We start from the raw sequence: 20,644 nt of genomic DNA, 5'->3' as shown, positions 1-20,644 counted from the left end.
TTTGTAGTTATCCTGTTTGGGTTATATAGGACTTCTTAAATCTGTTGTTTTATAAATTCTGGAAATGTCTCAGCCAATTCTCTTAAAACATTGTTTCTGTCCTACCTCTTTTCTCTTCTTTCCTCTTCCAAATGCACATGTTAGCCTTTTCATCATGTCCCACATGTCTTTTACATTGTTTTCTGTGTTTCCCATTCTTTTCTTCTTATACTTCAGTCTAGATAGTGTCTGATGACCTACCTTTCATTTCACTATTTTTCTCTTTTGATATATCTTCCCTATTCTCGAACCAATCTATTAAGTTTTTAATTTCAGTTATTGTACTTTTCAGATCTTTATTAGAATATGTTCCTTTTTCATAGATTTAATTTTTTTACAGGTGGAATTATCCTTCTGGCCATTTATTTCCTTGAACATATTAAAATTACAGCTATTTTTAATTCCCTGTCGGATAACTACAAAAGGAGAATCACCATTGGATCTGTCTCTACTGTCTATTTTTTCCTCTTGGATTTTGGTCAGTTAGACCTATCTCTTGGCATGATTAATGATTTTGGACTGAATTGGAAGTAGCGTGTGAAAAATGATAGAGGTTCTATCTGCTGTCATCTTTCTTTAGAGAGGGTTAATTTTTTTTTTTTTCTAGAAGATAGAATAGCGACAAATTACCTCGATCCAACTAGGCATTTTAAAATTTCTAGGATGGGTCCTGGTGTTTGTGAGGGTGCCTCTATCTCCTGTTTTACACTACATCCATGGCACAGCCTTTGAGTTAGGAGGCTTGAAAACTCAGGGTGTTGACCAGCTCCAACTCCTTGGAGAATCCTGAACTCTAATTTTTGTCTCCCCAGCACTATAAGACTGCTAAGCTCTCCCTTCATGTTTTAATGCTCTTTGCTGCAGTTTTATGTTTTACTTCTTGTTCTTTTGCTTAACATCAGTTAGGAATTAGCAAATACTTCAATGGGAAAACAGTTCACGAAGTTAGTATCACTTCTCTCTGATACCTTTTTTTTTTTTTAATCAGGTTCTTAATCCCCAAAGTCCTCTGTGCTTTTAAATATCTGTACTCCCAATTTTTATCTCTCTAGTCTTCAAGAGTGCTAGAAGCCCCGCACCACTTAAGAATTATCAAATAATTTGAGGAGAAAAGCAGCAGATAACGTGGAGAATGTTGGGCTTCTATCAGTAGATTTTTTTCCTTTTATCTGAGATCTTGGAACTTAAGGATTTTTCTGCCTTGCTGCTCTTTGATGCCTTCCAACCACTTTTTTTTTTTAAACTCCAGCTTTTATTGTTCTCTCAGTGAGAATATTGGATGGAACACATGAAACTCCATCATAATGGGCAACAGAAGTTACCCAAGCGAGTTCAATCCAAAGAGTTGCTTCAGTGAAAACTATAATAATTTGGGCACAGTTTTATTCAGGATATTTTCACTTTGCACTTTGTCCATTTTCCTTGATTCAAATCTTCCTGATTAGATTTTTTTTGCCATATTTACTCATTAGGCCAAAACTAGATTGAGATCATTAGAGTTCTCAGATATAGAAAAGATAAATTAGCCTTCTCTCCCTCATAAGAAATTGAAAATAAAAACAATCCTCATGTATAAAATAAACATAAGAAACAATTCAGTTCTTTCCAAAAATACATCAAATGTAAATAATTTCCCAGAATTTATGAAGCCAGGCTTTCCAGGTATAGATCCTGGTTCTGTCATGTACTAGGTAGGCAAGGTACTTGTCATCTCTATGCTTAGGGTTCATCAGCTGTGAAATGTGAAAAAGAGAATAACACCTGCCTCCTAGGGTTATTGTAGTGAATGATTTAATATCTCTGCAGCACTTAAAACAATGCTTCACATGTATTAAGTGCTCAATTAATGTCACTTACTATAAAAGATTATCCAACATCAACAGTAATAGCCATAAAATACATCAGCATATAATTAATGAACACTCATGAGAAGTATTCATGATTTAGCAGAGATAAGTTTGATTTACTTGGGAAATTTATTTGAACCCTCTCATTGCTAGAAAATTTTGTGATAACTCCATGGTTTTATTTTTATTTTTCCTTCCTTTGCCTTTTTGGGGAGCTGAGGGGAGCTCTTTCTTCTCTGTTGCGGGGGAGAAAAAGGAACCATTTCTTTCTGTTGCTCAGCAGTGATTTCCCAATAGTTGAGACACTCAACATTTACTGAGCACTCTTTGTGAGTTGTAGAAATGAATAAGAGTGTGTCTTTTGCCAATAAGTCTTTGTAGACTTATCAGAATCAGAAGGACAAACCCGAAATGACATACACATTAAGCCATCTACCCTATGGTAAGGAGTCAGAATTTTAGAATACATTAACTTTATAATCCTCACAACAATCTTAGGATGTAGGCACTGGTGATCAGAGGATGGAAGTAACTTGCCCAGATGAGATTTGAACCCAGTGTCTCCAAAAAATAGCTCCATGGCCTTCCCACTAATGTTAAGATGGGGAGACAGGAACATTTTACCTAGAAACATCAAATAAAAGGCCATTTATAGTTTTCTGCTCAGTGTCCCATACTACCTGTTATTTTAGGTGTGTGAACCTGAGTCAGACTCCTTCTTTGGTATTTACCAATTATTTCCGGGAAAGTGGTCAAACTAATAATAGGCAGCCTTGACGTTCATACAGCAAGCGAAAACTACGGTGCAGAACTATTTTTGAATGGGTATTTTTAAATTCACTGAATCATTTTCACCTAAAAAAATGAGTTGTCATTTAAAAAGTAAAGGGACATATATTCCCTCAATGTGACGGGCTGTGAATGGAGAAACCCTTTTCTGTATTTCCTATAATATTTTCAGCTACATCTGGATTAATTAGCCAAATTGGTAGAAACTTTTGGCTCCAAAGAGATCATCACCGCGATTTCAACGCTGCAGGTGACTGGTAGCTTCTTTAGCTGTAAGAAGAATTTCTAATCCTAGGTAGTTTGCAAAGTGAAAATGAGTGATAACAGGTGGGAAGCATGCTACAGAAAGAGGATTTAAGCGCATCTACCTTTCATTTGGAAGTTTAGTCCACTGAGTATTCTAACTTATAATGAGTTTAAGCCCAAATCAATATATAGTAAGGTATACCTAGTCTTAAAAATAATCAAAAATTCAAAACGAAAAGGTGTTAGATTTTTGCTAAATTTCAAACTAGCTTTCAAATAGAAAGCCCTTGAATTTTCGGCATTTTCAGAACCAGGCACTTCTTGTTTCAGAGGACATCACCTATCGGCAGAGCTGGGTACTGCAGCTTTCCTCAAGCCCGAGCTGCAGAAAGAGGAAGAGTTAGGCAGCCAGGGATCTGGAGTCCGAGAGATGCTAAAGCAGGCAGCTCATGGGAGTTGGGGCCCTGGAAGTCAGGAAGGACCTGCTTTCCCTCCTCTCTGCCCATCCACGCATTACTACGATATGCATTTCTGAACAGAAACCCAGACATAGCTGGAACAAACTGCAAAACGATGAATTGTGGCTGTTGCAGAAATCTGACCCGGGTGAGACATCCCGATCCATCTAGATGGACATTGGGTTCAATGAGCCCCCTGTTGTTGTGCCGACAGGTAAATTCCCACCTGTCCTGTCTCTGAAATCACTGTAGCATGGGCAGCTTGATTTGACTTTTGCACTGCTACAGCTAATAGCATCAGGAGGATAGCCCTTCAGATACAAATCTGTCTTTTCTCCCAGTTGGGGCTGGTACACAAGTGGAAGAAGAGGAAGCCGGAATGGGAGGATTTTATAGCCGCAGTTTGGACATTGGTCTTATTGTTCAACAAGAAGCAATTTCTGACAATGAAGAAATTTCCTTCTTTTCAAGTGGCTCAGGTGGTTTAGCTTCCTTTTATATTTTGGAGCACCCTTGTGCTCGCTTCGGCAGTACATATATTTTGGAGCGCCCTGGAGCAACTTTTTTTTTTTTTTTAATTTTTAAGAGCCAGAATAGAGATCCTGATGACACTGCCATGGAAAGGTCCTTTGTTCGGTCTTGAGAGCAGGCTCTTTCCCCTTGCCTTTGAGCCCTTGTGCCCTCTGAATGAGTATACATGTTCTGCGTGTATTTTCCAGAATACCTTCATTTCATTTTGTTTAATTGACTTCCTGTTAATAGAGAGGGAGGAGGCCCTGGGAAATAAGCACGTGGGCTGAGTTAGAAAGAAGCGGGGATGGTGCTAAAGGAAGTGAAGCTGAAGTTAGAAATGCGCAGGACCGTGCAGGACCATGCAGGACCGTGCCTTTATTCGCTGCTCTAGGCTGTCACTGTGCTCGGCGTCTGTGGGACAGTCCCCCATTTACTCCGCCCCGAGCCCCAAACGGCTGTGCCTGGGAGCATTAGGAGGAGAGGATTTGGCCCCTGTATGGTGACCTCCACACGAGAGTCTAAACACGTTCTAAATGTACTCACGAGGTCGTTTTAAAGTGGTGCCGTTTTACTACTCATCATTCTTGCATAGACATTTTATAGTGAGGGACTCTGGCATTCATACCTCCCCCCTGCCCCCCGCCCCATCCCACTCGGTGTCGGGGTCATTAGATTCTCTCAGCCAACTCTGGGCCATTACCCCCCGTGTTTCTTTTATTTCTTTCCATCGCTAGCGTGGTCTCAGGACCTCGACGTGGCTTCTTGCGGGGTCAAGACATCTTTTCTTCCAAATCCCCTTGAGTTTCTGTTTTTATCCCTTTGCTTACAAATAGCTTTAATTAGCTCAGAAAACTACCGCGCCCCCCCCCCCACCCCCAGGATTTTTCAGTTTCTCTCCTTCTGCTCCAGAGAGAGACATGCATGCTTCGTTCTGGTGATAAGGAGACCAGTAGCAACTTCAGAGCGACAGATGCATTTTCCTGCAAGGAACTGTAACGAACAGACACCAAAGTCTTAAAGAGGAAAGTTGTAGGCAACGTTTGAGTGGCAGCCTCGGAGGTTGAGGGTGTTGGGGAGCTGTCCCTGATGATTGTGGGGTGCGTGTGTAGAACCACACACACACACACAGACACAGACACAGACACACACACACACACACACCCTACAGTGACAGATGACCTATTGAAATAATTTCAGAGCTGTTCTGTGGTTGCTACGACAACCAATGCTCTCTTGGCTTTCATCTGGCCATGTGACAGGGACTTTGACGTCAGCTGGAGGCAGAGTCTGTGGCTGAGTCCACACAGTCAAAGGCCTGGGAGAATCTGGTGGATGCTGGCCGCTCCTGCCGCTGCTTGCTCTACTCCTGCTGCTGCTCCTACCGCCGCACCCCTGCTTCCCCTGGGGCCGCAGAGCATGGACTGTTAAATCTTGCACTTCTTTGGTGTGAGGTAATTAGCCTGCTTTATACACAGTAGTTATATGTTTTATAGATGACTGTGGTTTTCCCCCCTCTCTTTTACCTCCTACAAGTTTATCGTCATGAGCAATGATTGTTGTACCAGGGGGAAAAATGTGAAGCAGCTTCTAGTTGCTAATTTTGTGCGGAGTCTCTGGAATTTGGTTAAATTTGGATTAATGTTCTCCGAAGTAAGTTAAAATATAATCGCCTTTCTTGCTCAACACTTGCTAACATGACATTATTCAGAGATACGGATTTTACAGCTGGAGCCAAACATTCCCCGTTGAATTCCAGGAATCCTCCCTTCAGCATTGTTTTGGGTTTAAAGACTCCAGCATAGTCTTGCAATGTTACTAACTGCTTTTTTTTTTTTCTTTTTACAATTGTTACCCCTTCTGAATCAGCCTAGAATAGTTTGGAATTTGGTTTCTATCTTGTTTGCAGCATGCATAATTAGCAACAATAGGCACAGCGGGAAAGAACATTATACTTTGAAACAAAAGTTGGGATTTTTTTTCTTGTAAATAGGGTAGTCTGAAAATACCAGGGAAACTGTCAACAGCTTCCTGTTTAGAGGAAAAATAATCTGGAATATGCCAGGGAAGTTGGGGTGAAACCTCTTATGTGTGTATGCCTGTCACTGGTTTTGGTTGTTAGAGCAAAGTGCCCGTTTTCAGGATCTTCCTCTGAAAATTCAGCTGTGAAGAGAATGGCATTGGGTAGTTTTCACTAAGGAGTCATGCAAGCTGTTCTTGTATTTAGGAACTGAAATCTTGCCCACAGAAGGAAACAATAGTAGATGTTACTTTAATTCAAATCCAGATATAAATAGTCACTAAAATTTGCTCCAGATCTTGAATGAGTAATTTGGTAATGGTGATTAATAAGACTTTTTATCTCCTTATTCCTAGCACAGTATACAATGCAAACTGTTTTATTTGCACTGTTGTAGTTCCTTTTCTTCCCAAGTTTCGTAAATTTGGATTTTTCTATCATTGGATAGATTGGGTACTTTTGTACTTAATAATTCAAAGGAAACCTCTGGCATTTAAGCTCATTGAAGCCTACATTTATAATCAGGTTTCTAAATCTTACAAATCCAACAGGAGAAATAGGAAAATTTTAGAGCAGCACACTTAATATACTTACTATTTTGATGGCTAGAAAATAATGGTTTCACTGTGTATATGAATATGTATTTTGTGATATGTGACTTATATCTCAAGGTAATGAAATTATATATTGTTCTTATTTTTATGTTCTTTTTTAGTTTTAGAATTCTAATTGCATTTATATTTCTCTTGAAGATAAGAATTTTGAGCAGTATTAGGTTCAGTGATAAGTGAATAATTGTGGATGCAACAATAATTTTTCAATTGCTTTCAATGACTGAATATTCATTGAACTGACTGACATTTGGTAAATCTGTTTTTGGCCAGAGATCCCACAGAGGATTTTCCAAAAAGTCTAATGTGCTTACAATTAAGGTACATCTACTGAGGCATCATCTCATCATTTAATTGATCTCATAATTATAGTAACTCAGAGACCACATTCTTAACACTCCTAGAAATATGTTAATCGGTTTGCAACATTTCAAATGAGCATGGATAGGACCGTTAGCATTGCATTTAAAAGCTCTATCTTTGATTGACTACTTTGATGTTTGCTTCTTTTATGAAAAATAAGTAATAAAAATAAAAATAAAAAATAAGTAATGTAGCTTAGATAGCAAAGATACAGCAAAGATTTTCTATATATTTCCCTCTATGATATTTTAAATTAAAGTTATGAAATGATTATATTCAATGCCTTTATAAAATACACTGGATTTCAGCAGTGTGAAATATAAGAGAACAAGTCTGTGTCAATGACAAAATGTCAATGATAAAGTTTATCACTAGAAGAGAGCACCCTATGCTATGATCTCAGAGATGCTCTAGAATCCACAGGTTTTTCTTGTGGCAAAATAAAAAGAAAATGACTGTCATCAGAGTCATTTACTTAAAGCAGTCAGACTGTGCTGATTTCAAGGTCAAGTTTGTTTCAGCTTCAAAAGATAGCAGCGAGGAATGATTTGCTTGAAACCTGGTTGTTGCTTTGTGTATAAGTTCAGGGATTTTTAACCTTTTTCATGTCATGGGCTTCTTTGGCAACGTGGGAAAGCCTATAGACTTCTCAGAATGATGCTTTTAAATGCGTATGTTAAAGTATGCAAGATTACAGAGGAAACCACTTTTATTGAAATACATTAACCAGATTTTTTTTGCAATTGTGATATGTGTTTTGTTAATAATTTATTCTTAAATAATACAAACTAGCAGCAGGTATAACTACCATCATTTTGAAGTAGTGACGAGTGTAGAAGGTATTTCGGAATATCTGTACCAACTGTAATGTGATGTGAGAACATCCGTGATTTCTCTTGGTGACAAAATCACAGGTACTGTGTTTGTAGCCTACATTTTTTAATGAAAGAGAAATCATACTAAAGGGGCAGGCAGAGAGAGAGAGGGAAGCAGGCTTGAGACCGATGGCAAAACCCTGAAAGTGTCATATTTTTCCCATCCAAGTTCCTGGATTCCCTAGAATTCTGTCCACCCCTGAATTAAATGATAGGTAAGCAAATGAGGCCGAAAGTTCGTAGAACTGCATTGGACAAAACGCCACCATTTCCACGTCCAGTTCCACATCTGATTTTATTCTCTGAATGTGTGAATTTCACAGTATTCTCAAATTTCTGTGTGAAAAGGAATGGTATATCCAGACAGCTACCAAACTATAACTTTCGTTCATTTTCCTCCTTGAAATCCATAAACATTCTTATGTTACATGGACTGGGAAACTCTTACCTCATTAGAAAAGAGTGAAGAGGAAGGACTTATAGTGTTAACATAAGTTATGCAAGTTAAAACCATGGACCACAGAAGTAAGACTAAAGCTAGCAACAAAATGGCTTTTATCCACTCGGAGAAAATAAGCCAGGAGTACTCAGATGAAGAATGCAGGATGTTATGTGAGATCATTCGAGAACTTACATAACTTCCCAGTGTAATGTAAAGCACATACTTGTGTGAATCCGTAAGTTTTTAATACTAACTTCGTTACTCAGGATAGAGCCTATTAATTTATCTACCAGAGGTCCCCAGGATGGGCCACATTCAAAATGAAATGGAGAATGGAGACACTTCCTAAGTAATTTGAACTCAGGATTCTATTTGACTTATTGGTTATTTGAGAACAATACAGGAGGTAACTCCTGTAACTTTGAATTTGCAGGAGATATTGCCTACAATTCTTCTCCAACCTACTAGGTAGCTTTGCAGTTGGTTGGTTGGCTGACATCATGTATCATTACCTTTCCAACCCTGCCTCTAGATTGTCCAAAGCTGCTCTATTACATCAGCATCCCCCGTCTCAGCGTAAGAGAATTGGAGCCGTGACATTTTGTACAAGCTGTTGTCTAAACTCAATCCAAATCCCTAACATTTGAAATGGAAGCTTAGCAATTTTCCTTCATGTGTTCTTGGGGAATTATGAGAGAGGATTTTTCTCAAACATTTTTTAGTCATTGGACAAGAAGAGAACACCTGGTTTGGGGGTTTTGAGTCTCAGAGGCAACTTGATAAAGAAACTTGGAAAAAGTCTAAAAATCTCTGACTCCCAGCTGTACTGTTTGCCTCTTCGATGGCAGGTGTTTGAAATTTTAACTTCAGAAAGGAATGTGCCATTACTCCTCATGAAATCAACTGTTATTTAAATCGTGCCCCATGATGGAAATCTGACTAGAAATAGCATCCCAAAATATAGTTTTTTTTTATTGTCTCCAGAAGTGATGCCATAAAAGTTAGTGCTCATTAAAACTTCTATATAAAAATTATATGATAAATATTTAAATTCGCTGGAGCCATGTTCTTCAAACTAAAGACAGTCTGTTCTTTCTATCTCTGCAGTGAACCTTAGTTTTTTGGGACATATTTCTATAAATGCCTTTAATTAGAGACACAGCATTTCTTTAAAATTTAGTTTACATTAATGTCAAACGTAGTATACTCAGCTGACATTAAAGTTCTATATTTGATTTGCAGGAAAGAACTCTCTTAATCTGAATGATACTCAGCTGTTGTTTGTCCTAATGGAAGGATCATTCATATTTTCTGAATTCTATCCCAACGACTGTAGGAAAAGCTAAGGCTGCATATTGCTTTTGTGCGAGGATGAATCTTTTAAAGAATGATTCCAGATTTTTTTTTTTTTTTTACTTTTATGAACTTTAACCCTATCCATTAGGGGCAAATGTTGAGAAGCGTTCTATTCTTTGACTCTGCTCAGCTGACTCCCACAGACTTTCATGTGATTCATACAACGAAAACCACAACCAATTTTGTGATGACCATATTTACAACATCCTTGGGGATAAAAATAGCATCCATCAAAATTTATCCCATCCTATGCCTTCCCAGGCATCAGATGCCACAGGAACCAAGTGTTTATTAACTGGCTGCCGCATCTCCATATTACAGGAAAAATTTGGGGCCCTTCCCGCACATAGTTTTGAGCGATATATGCCACTGGCATAGAAAACTCAGCTTATTTTATGAACTTCTGATTTTTGTTTGCTTGAGCTTTAACTCAAGCACTGAGTCTTCCATATATTCAACAAGCTTTGCTCACCTACTGTGTGCCAGGCATTAGCCCAGACACCAGGGATACTACGGTGAACAAGACAGGCAAGGTCTCTACCATCATGGAACTTAAAATCCACTTTTAGGGATCCTATGTCTCTCAACAGCCACAGTTTCTTCCTCATGGTCATGCTGGCCAGTGTAGACAAAATGAGAATTACTTTTAAAAACAGAAACAAACAAACTTCAAAACAAAAGAGACAAGCAAACAACTGGGAGCCATTAGATTTTACACCCAAGTTAAACCTTTGAAGGGGTGTTCTTCAGCTGGTGAACAGTTGGCCTGATTTGTAAGCAATCTGTTCTTATCAGTGTCAGGCATTCCAGATCAGTATGCCTAGCCCTATTCTCAGTGGGCCAAAGGCTGTCTTCTAAATCAGCAAAAGAATGAGACTGGTAGGAACTGACCTAAAGAATGATTTTCTTTTAGGCAAATATGCTGTCTTACCCGAATAACAAGAGCTATTTTATTTTAAGAAAGGAATCCTTAAATTAGTAGTGCCCAAGTGCAGTTGGCCCTTCAATAACATGGGGATTAGGGGTGCCAAGCCTCCATGCAGTGGGAAATCCATATGGAACTTTTGACTCTCCCAAAACTTAACTTACAATATCCTACCATTAACCATAAGCCTTACCAATACCATATACAGTCAATTAACAGATATTTTGTATGTTATATTATTATACACTGTATTTTTACCATAAAGCAAGCTAGAGAAAAGAAAATGTTATTAAGTAAATCATAAGGAAGAGAAAATAGTTACAGTACTATACTGTATTTATCAGGAAAAAATCCATGTGTAATTGGACCCGTGCATGGTTCAAACCCCGCGTTGTTCAAGGGTCAACTGTGTATCTATCTTATCTTTCTTGTACTAATCCAGTCAAGATAGGTTTACTACATAACCCCAAATCCCAATGGCATAGTACTCCCAATGGCATAATACCATTCATTGTTCACTCACCCGCAAATCAGATTTAGGAGAAAAATTTTTTTTTTTAAGGTTTATCTATTTATTGAGAGAAGAAAGGAAGAGAGAGAACATGAGCAGGAGGAGGGGCAGAGGGGAGAATCTCACACGGACTCCCCACTGAGTGTGGAGCCAGGCATGGAGCTCCATCTCATGACTCTGAGATCATGACCTGAACTGAAATCAAGAGTTGGGTACTTAACTAACTGAACCATCCAGGCACCCCTAGGAGAAAGGTTCTACTCCACACAGTTGTCCAGGAATTCAGACTTCTAGCTAGTTAAACTAATCTGGGGAAAGTCCTACATCTACAACTTGCAGATGTTACTTAGGACAAGTTACCTAAGTCACGGTTTTCTTTCCTGGATAATATCAGTGCCTACCTTACTGGTTGTTAAGCCAGCTTACTTGGCATAGTAATTGACGGGTATTAGGTGTTCAATAATGTCAACTGTTATCATTAACTTTCTTCCTCTGATAGTGCGGCTACCACCACCATTTCCCCAAAACTATGAAGTACCACTGCCCAAAATTGTGTGGGTATCTTCCTGGTGTTAAAATAGTAGCAAACATTTAGGGAGCTAGATAGACTTTTAAGCTCTTTTCAAAATAACTATTTTTTCTTCTCAGTGTCCAGTTTTACAAATGAGGAAGCTGAGGTACAGAGAGCTTAAGTAAATAGCCCAGTGTTACACAAGGATATATAACAGAACTCTAGGTATATGACCCTAGAGTCCTGGCTCTTTACTCACATATAATTATATCAGCTCCCAAATGCTCTTCTAGAATCTTGCCACTCACCATAAAGAGCAGGAGTCTGTTGCCCTCCCCTTGAACCTACATAGGCTTGTGATTGGTCCAACTGATAGAGCACAGTGGAAACAATACTAGATGACTTCCAAGGTTGGATCATAAAAAGATACAATTCCTTTGTCTCTGGGCTATTCTTTTTCTTTCACACGTGACATTTACTCTTGGAAATCAGCTGCCATGTTGTGAGGAAGTCCAGACCATTTGGAGGGGCCATATGTAGGTGTTTCAGCCAACACCCAGCACCAACCACCAGAGATAGGAGTGGGAAGCTTTCAGAGGATTCCAGGCCCTAATTCTTAAGTCCTCCTCTCCCTTCTGATGCCAAGTGGGCCAGAGATGAGCTATCGCTGCTGAGCCTTGCCCTAAATTGCAGATTCATGAACAAAATAAACATTGTTGTTGTTTTAAGTCCATCAGTTTGGGCATTATTTCTTAAGCAGCCAGAGTAGCTGGGACATACGGGGTAATTAGGTATGACTAAAACACCTGTGTAAGGGACTAAACTTCAGGTACATATTATTTAAATAGGTTTTTATGATTTGGGAAAAGTACCTAACCTAATTAAAATAATTTCTAGAGGAAAATATATTTCAGTTACCAAATTACAAATGGGCATCTTGTTTGTAAATTCAGAACAGTGTCCTACCTATTAATGTTGTTGCTGGTTCTGGAAGATTTGGGCTACTCTGAGACTTGACTATTTGCCTTAGTAAAATTTCCCTCATTGTTTCTGCCACCTAGGATCCTCTCCACTGGAGAGGCTGTGTGGACAGTAGTACCTGTGTTCTTTTTCCCTGGTCACTGCTTAGCCCTCCTTATCTGCTTTTGTCTCCCTTGCTCACACCTACTCTAATCTGCTGCCCAGTTTTCTGTTGTCAGGCCCTACTGTCTTCTTGACACTCTCCTTTGGTTCATTTCCAATCCTTCTAAGCCTGTTTTTCTGCTCTAATGGTTTACAGTAAAGCTAGGGAATTCCTCTTGGCCAGGTACAATGAAGCTCATTCAGCAAAGTCTTCTTACAAAGCTGCCAAAATGGCAACTGTCCCACTGGCCTGTGGCTCCAGACATCTAGCACTTGGAATATTCAGAACTATAACCCTTATATCCTCACTCAAAGAGACCCTGCTGTCTCTTCTGCTGCAGAGATATCAATACCTCTGATTGTCTTCTCACTAAAATGCCACCCTCTCCTGATGGTCTTCCCACCATGCCTTTAGAAGGTTAATTGTTTTTTTCACTCATTCATTTGTTCATTCACTCTTTATTAATTTTGTATAGTGGGCCCTGTTGTCACGTACCTATGGAAAGATCTCTTTTGTGTCCAAGGACTGGTAAGTTTCCTCCAGTTGTCTCTCATTTGCTTACCATTAACACCAGGCCGATGTGGTCCAATGATCCAAATGTTTCAATAATTAATACATGTCACACTTCATTCAAGGAGTCCCAGCTAAGCAGGATACTACACGCATAATACAGGACCAGCCAGTCTTTGAAAAGGTTATAGTCCAATGGGGAGGCTAGACAACATACAACATACAACAAATTGTAGAGCTGTATCCAACCACTCATAATGCTTAGTGTAGCATGCAACACATTGTATCTACTCATTAAACCTCTGGTAATGATGAAGAATTAACCCTAGAATGATATGTGACATTGAAAGGCATCTTCCTTCAAGGAGGAATTAAGCTTTGAACTGGGTCTTAAAAAATGGAGAATATTTGGCATGACTGCAAAAGTGAGAGGGTCATCCATGAGTACCAAACATTGTGAGTACATCCTGGTAACAGAAATTGACACCCATCTGGGATTGAGAAAATGGTTGGAAAAGAGGAAAAAAAACAACAACAACCATACAATACCTGAGGTGGGTCTGTGGTGATCTAGAATTGACCAATTTAAGGTAAGCTGGATTTGACCAGATAGACAGCAGGAAGCTAGTGAGTTTGGGAACAGGTAAGTGATGTATGTGTCAAATGGTGTTACAATATTTTAACAACCCTGTTTACTTTTGCTTTATAAAATTTATTTTAAAGCCCCACTATGTGTTAAGTATTTCCTTTTTCTCTGTTTTCTCATAGGAAAGTTCTAACTTTTTAAAGTAAAAGAAATATGAATTATTTTCTGCCTTCAATGCTGTGTGAATGGTCCTTTTACCATTAGCTGGGTGATACCTAGAGGGAGAGCTATGTAATGTCATAGCTTTAAAACTATAATCTGTTTTTAGCAAAGTCATAGTCACATAAAACCCAAGCCAGATGAAAGATTGAAGCCTTCCTAAGATTTTCCATAGAATTATACTGTAGTGATAATTGATATTCATAATGAAACCTGTGGGACATTGCACCATTGTTCTGATGTTTTTAATTGAGTCATCAATGAAAGACTAAAATATATTCAGTAAAGTTTAGTTGGAAGCATGTTTCCTTATATCTAGTCTTTGAAAACTGACCATCAGATTATGTGTTTGGCAACTATCAGAATTTTTTTTGTTTTTTCTTTTTTTTTTTTTTTTTTTTTTTTAAGTAGGTTTGTCATTCCCAACATGGGGCTTGAACTCACTGAGATCAAGAATCCCATGCTCTACTGACTAAGCCAGCCAGGCACCCCACTATCAGAATGTTTTTAATCAAAATATCCCATTCTCAAGAAAAATATTATAAATTATACATACAGAGCTGTGCACTATATATATATATATATACATATATATTTATATGTATATATTTATATAAATATTACATATATTTACACACACACTGTAAAAGAATAACAAAAACATCATTTGTTAATCCTTCCAGAAAAATGTGACGGAGTCATACTGCTGATAACTTTGCCATGGCCCTCAGCAGGTTGGTACTGTCCCCAAGGTCCAGTGGCTGTCAGGAATTGAATCTGTGATATAGTTGTGAAGTGTCCAACCACATAAGGATTTTAACGCAACTGAGGACAGAGAGTAAAGGCTGTGCTTTATGCTTCTAGAGCATGACTCACCCCTGCTGTTGGCAGTTGTGCCTGTTTGGAAATCAGTTCTGTTTCCTGAGCCCATTGCACACCTAGTTGCTTCTTGCTCCCTCCTGGCTATTTGGCCGTGAACGGCCATGGCACCCTTAGTGATCCCTGAACTGAGGGCAGTTAACTCAAACCCCTCACTCTCTCGGGAACTTTCTTTATAGAGAAACGGAGCTGAAGTTTAACTGCAAGTTACGGTTTTCATGAGATTATTTGCTGGTTTCTCCAGAAGATGTTTTCACAGAATAGAAGCTATTTAAGAAAAGGCAGCCCCTGGTCCAAATTTCATTTTGTAAAGATAACTACTATTAAAATCTGCTATAGTCACCTCCAAAAATGTTGGCTAACGTCCAACTTTAAAAGCCCAGTCCATTTCTCTTCTGAAAAGAACTGACTTCTTGCTCTGGCCTTCCAAACAGCCTGGACCGAGGTGCCTTACTGCCCTGACGGGGCATCCTTGCCAGGAGGATTACTTCAGTAAAGTCCCAAAGGGTTAAGGGCACAAAACTTTGTTATGCTACAGGTTGACAAAAAGGTACTGATTTTGAGATACTGTGTAAAAAAAAAAAAAAAAAAAAAAAAGGAAAGTTCTCACTGAAATCACATTAAATCACATCTGAACTTAAAAAACAGGGACTTTTTTTTATTGTGATAAAATATACAAAACATAAAATTAACCTAAAATGTTAACAGTTTTAAGAGTACAATTTGGTGGCATTAAGCGCCATTCGTGTTGTGCAACCCATAACACCATACCTCTCCAGGACTCTTTCATCTTCCCAAATTGAAACTCTGTAGCCATTGTAGACTAACTCCCCATTCTCCCTTCATCTCAGGCCCTGCTAATCACCATTTTACTTTCTTTAAGTAGGTGCATTTTAAGAAAGTTTAAAATGAACCTATAATTTCTCCTGTATATACACTCTTCAGTTAGTAAAATCCCTATTAAAAGTTCCCAAGTAACTGGAAGTTTCTTAGGTTTACAAGTGGGCAGGGTTTATGCAGAATTCCATGATGCAGAGATTTCAGACACAGTGCAGATGATGGGTTGAAACGTGTTTTTCCAAACCACCTACTTAAATCTTATTTAGTGTAATTTTTGCATAGTTATTCAGCTTGCCACTTTGCTTGATAAAAGAAAGGCATTGAACCTGAGACTTTCTGGTCCCAGTGATATACTTAAATAGTCTTATACTTACCTTCTATTAATGTTTATTTTACATAACTTAAGTATTGAGCAATATATGTTTGTGATAAAACACTTGGACAACATAGAAGGACATAAAGAAGAAAATAAACCTCACTCTTAATATTCTACTGCCTAAAATAAGCACAGTTAATATTTTCAAATTAAAAAGCATTATAATTCATTTTACTTTAACAGAAGAAAAAGAACTCCAAAATGAACCTGAGGATTTGAACTTCAGGTATTGATTTCTTTAAAGCAGGAATTATTGGATTTCAATGAAATTGAATTGCCAGTTAAAAATTTTAAGTCAGTTGGGGCCCCTGGGTGGCTCAGTGGGTTAAAGCCTCTGCCTTTAGCTCAGGTCATGATCCCAGAATCCTGGGATCCAGCCCTGCACTGGGCTCTCTGCTTAGCCGGAGGCCTGTTTCCTCCTCTCTCTCTGCCTGCTTCTCTGCCTACTTGTGATCTCTCTGTGTCAAAGAAATAAATAAAGTCTTTAAAAAAATTTTAAATCAATCAAATACAAAGAGATTGGGGAATCAACATCTCTTAAAAGCTAATTGTTTCTTAATAGGTATAGGTTTATATTTTCAGTTACTGAAGCTTAGTTAACCATCTCATGAAGATCAAAAAAGACCATAAGTAATCAAACAAAGATACATTTGGGGAAATAAAAGGTTTTTAACCAGCGTTCGAAACTTAATTCCACCCTTAGGAATATTATCCTAAAAAAAAAAGAAAAAGAAAAACCTAGAAAAAAGCATAATCTGTAAGAAACAAAACCCATGAAGTTACAACCTTCTTTTAAAAAACTCATAAATCATACAATAGGGAAGCAGTTATTTTACCCAGTGAACTAGAACTCACAGAGATTTTAGAGGGATTCACTATATTTATTAACCTTGACCACAGAGGCTTACCTTCACGTGCTTCAGACACCAGTGTTTTTTAGAGTCCGTTGTTTAAATGCAAACTGTATTTTAGTTTGCTTCATATTGAGACCATGAGTTTCTTTTATTAATATTTATCTTGTAGCATTTCTCATTTTCTTTCTCTTCTCTGGTTGACTTGGAGGAACTAAGTTCATACATGGCCTGTCATCGTTTACTTCTTGATTCTTAAGTATCCAGTCGATCGTGATAACCTTTTGTTTGTTGAAGATTTCTTCACAGCCCTGTTTCCTAATTCTGACTAAATAGGCTGTTCCGCTAGGTTATCTTTCCATCAGAACTGGATTATTTCCATTGTTTCCAGGTCTGCCTATTTCTTGGGTTCATTTTCAGTTTTTCTAGAGTATATTTTTGAGTTGTTTCATCAAAACAGCAGAAGGGCTAATTCCTTATAGATTTCATTTTGCCCTTATAATTGAAATATAGCTTCAAAATAACTTTCCACCACAATTTTATGGGCTTTGTTCCAATGTGTTCTAGCAAACCGAAAAGCAGATGCAAAGTCTACTGCCTTTCTCTTTACAGGTAGCTTTTTTACTCCCTCCCTGAGCTTTTAGAATTTTCTCTTTGTATCTGGAGATCATAAAATTTCCTGGGAAATGTCTAAGTATGTCATTTTTTCATTAGTCCCCTTCAAGCTGTCTTAATCTGAAGATTTAAGGGTTATTCAGCTCAGGAAAATATCCTGTTATTTCTTTGAAATATTCATCTTCTCTATCATCTGTGTTTTCTCCTCCAATAGCTTTTATTTGGAAGAATATTATATCATTTAGCCCCAGAAGATACTACATCTCTTGGATCTTGGATCTCTCTCCTCTATATTCTTAAATTTTCTCTAATATTTTCTTTTTCCTTTTTCTTTTTTAGGATTTTATATATTAATTTATTTGAGAAAGAGAGCAGACAAGTCAGGGGGAGAGGCAGAGGAAGAGGAGGAAGCAGACTCCCAGCTGAGTAGGGAGCCCAACATGGGGCTTGATCCCGGGACCCTGAGATCATGACTTGAGCCGAAGGCAGATGCTTAACCCACTGAGCCGCCGAGACGTCCCTTTCTCTTTTTTCTTTTATGTGGATTCCAGAGTTTCCTCAAATTTGTCTTCCAGATTTCAGATTTATTTTTGTCATTTCATGTCAGTAATTCAACTTTCTACTCAGGGTCTTTTTAAAATCTTTAGTTTTAGGGAAAAAAATTTTTTTTAAATGGCTCCTTTTTCAAAGGATACATAAAAAGGGTATCCTTTTTATGGATACAATATTCTCCTAAATTTCCCTGAAAACAGTAATAACACTTTAAAAAAAAAGTTATCTTCTGTGTCCTGTTTCAACTCTAATTCCTTTGGCATCAGTTGTTCTGTTTTTCTTCTGGATCCTTCTCTTTTATGCTCTTGGTTTTTCTTAAATAACTGTTGCCTTTTGAGTGGACCAGTCATATTTATGAATATGAATATGAATATTATTCTTATTTGAGAATAAGAAGCAGGTAGGCAAGCTTTTGACTGTCCAAAGTGCCCAAGTTAGCAAGACTATATTTTGAGCAGTGAACTGCATAGGTGTACTGCCCTTTTGTGCAGAGTTTGGGATGGGTGCAAAAGGGGGAGGGAGGAAGCATTCTGCAGAGCCCTTCTATTAATTCCCCTGTCTGCTCCTTCTCTCTGTGGCCCTAGACCTGCATTCTCCGGAGGGGTTCTATTGGGAAGAATAGCTCTCACCTCTACATCATCTCTCTCTGAAATCTAATCTCTGGTAGTTTTTGTTGGCTCAATCCAAACCATGTCTCTTCACTATTTTCCAGAAATTTTTAAGAATTTCTGTCTACAGATGGTAACCTTTTCTGATTTCCATCCCTGTTACAGATTATTCTTTCTCATACATATTTTCTGCCATTTCCGTGGAACTTTGGGAGATAGAATATATGAACTTGCATGCTTAAGCTGTCATCCTAAAGTGAAGTTGTTTTAACATGCAGAATGTTTATCCCCGTGTGTTAGCGCTTGAGACCAGGGCACATGTCTTTTGTTCTGCGAGGCCATTTCTCTTTCTTTCATGGCCTCAGACAGCACTTCTAATCCTGGTTAGATATATGATCAAAATAGATCATTTATAGAGAGCAAAGTGAAAGAAGATGGGTCACATGAGCTGATTCCATCATAGATCATAATATCTTCCTCCAACAGGTGCCTCCTCATCCTTTAGGACTCCACTCAAGCCCTGCCTTTCCTAAGAGGCCTTCCAAACATCCCCAGTATTCTTGCATAATAAAAACTGCTATTATAACCCTAACCACATAGTTGTATAATTTTCTATTGTCTCTTCCATTAAACTTCATGCTCCCCGAGGATAAATGAGGTGCTGTGTTTCATGTCTGTATCCTCAATGTACCCCATAGGGGCTGACATGCATTAAGTGCCCAGTATAGGTCAAAGAACAAAATAACTCAATGAATGAACAAGGGAATGAACAAGCTTGATGTTGACCTTGGAAACAGGTGTGTTGTATTTCTGTGCTGAAAACAAGACCACTGACCTCCTGATTGTCAGGAGAAGCTTTGGAAAGGGTGTTTCAGGCAGGAGGAGCATCATGGAAAAAAACCCAAGGTGAACTGGGGCATGGCCTTTTGGGGGTACTGGTGGTGGTTCTCATAGTTGCTATAGATAATTGATTCATCCAAATACAATCTCTAATCTCTGCTGTATCCTTTTGTGCTCAGTGGCAGTCTTATTACGAGTTTCTTTGATCTTTGCCAGTTCAGTGAATGCAGGTCTAATTAGAACGATAGTATTTTGGCAAAAATGCTGGTTCCCCAATTCCTTAGGTGTTGATAAAGGATCCTTCCTGGTTCTTTATAATCACAAGTTAAAACCTACACCAGTCTTCTTTGCCAGTTTACGTGAAAAGATCCACTTACACTTGTTTTCAATAGCATTACCTGTGTTGAGGCCTCACTTTGCAGGAGGTGAAAACACAGACGCTTAGAATGGGGCTTCCAAGCCCTACTGGGTTCCAGTAGCCCACTGGAAACCGGTACAGCAGGAGCCCCTCTGTTGCAGGGCTCTGCCTCTCACACAATTACCTGGCAGAACTTCCTTGCTCCAGCGCCTCTGACTTCACTCACCACTTGGAAGTCCTCTCCAGAAGTCTGAGGACCTCGCCTCCCATTTCTGGTAACTTAATAAAAAACTACTGATTTTCAGGGCAAGTAGGCTCTCGATTTCTGGTTAATTAATACAAGTCTTTTCACTTCAAGATGTGTTATTCTATCCACATAGCAGGTGTTCCATAAATAGTTGTCAAACAGGTGGAAGAATGAATGAAATCCAAGAGGGATTAGGTTTACCTTTTCTGAAATTAGACTCAAGGAGCACATTTGCCTGCAGTTACCCCAGGTAGGTGCTGGCATCTGCTTCAGATTGCAGGCCATTTACTGCTTCCGTCTCAGTCATTTCTGTTCCGCCCCATCACCCATCTCTCGTCTTCGGGGCCAAATCACTCTCAGATTTAGACGCTCAATAAACACATCTCCCGAGGGTCCTTCTATTTGTTCCTAACACAAGACAGTCTGGGAAATATGTCGCTCCCAGTGGGCTTGCTCCTCACCTGCTAAGGCAGAGACCCTGACTCAAAGGGCTCGTCATCACACCCTCAACTTCTCAGCATTGCAGTGGGCTTGTTT

General features: G+C 38.7%; 1 protein-coding gene across 4 annotated transcripts in view; it reads left to right on the top strand.

Moving 5' to 3' along the window:
* Positions 1-20,644, top strand: part of NCALD (neurocalcin delta) — a 383,045-nt gene that overhangs the window by 302,373 nt on the left and 60,028 nt on the right. Inside the window, exon 1 of one of the 4 annotated variants that reach the window (XM_004768877.3) lies at positions 5,175-5,343. The exons of the other annotated variants lie outside the window; for them this stretch is intronic. The gene's annotated coding sequence lies outside the window, so the exon portion shown is untranslated. Of the gene's footprint in view, positions 1-5,174; positions 5,344-20,644 lie in introns of those variants that run through there. 4 annotated transcript variants of the gene reach the window in all.

This window comes from Mustela putorius, unplaced genomic scaffold, assembly GCF_011764305.1.
Source record: "Mustela putorius furo isolate JIRA1106 unplaced genomic scaffold, ASM1176430v1.1 tig00000228_pilon_pilon_pilon, whole genome shotgun sequence".
Classification (NCBI taxonomy): domain Eukaryota; kingdom Metazoa; phylum Chordata; class Mammalia; order Carnivora; family Mustelidae; genus Mustela; species Mustela putorius.
This window is presented reverse-complemented; position numbering and strand designations above follow the sequence as displayed.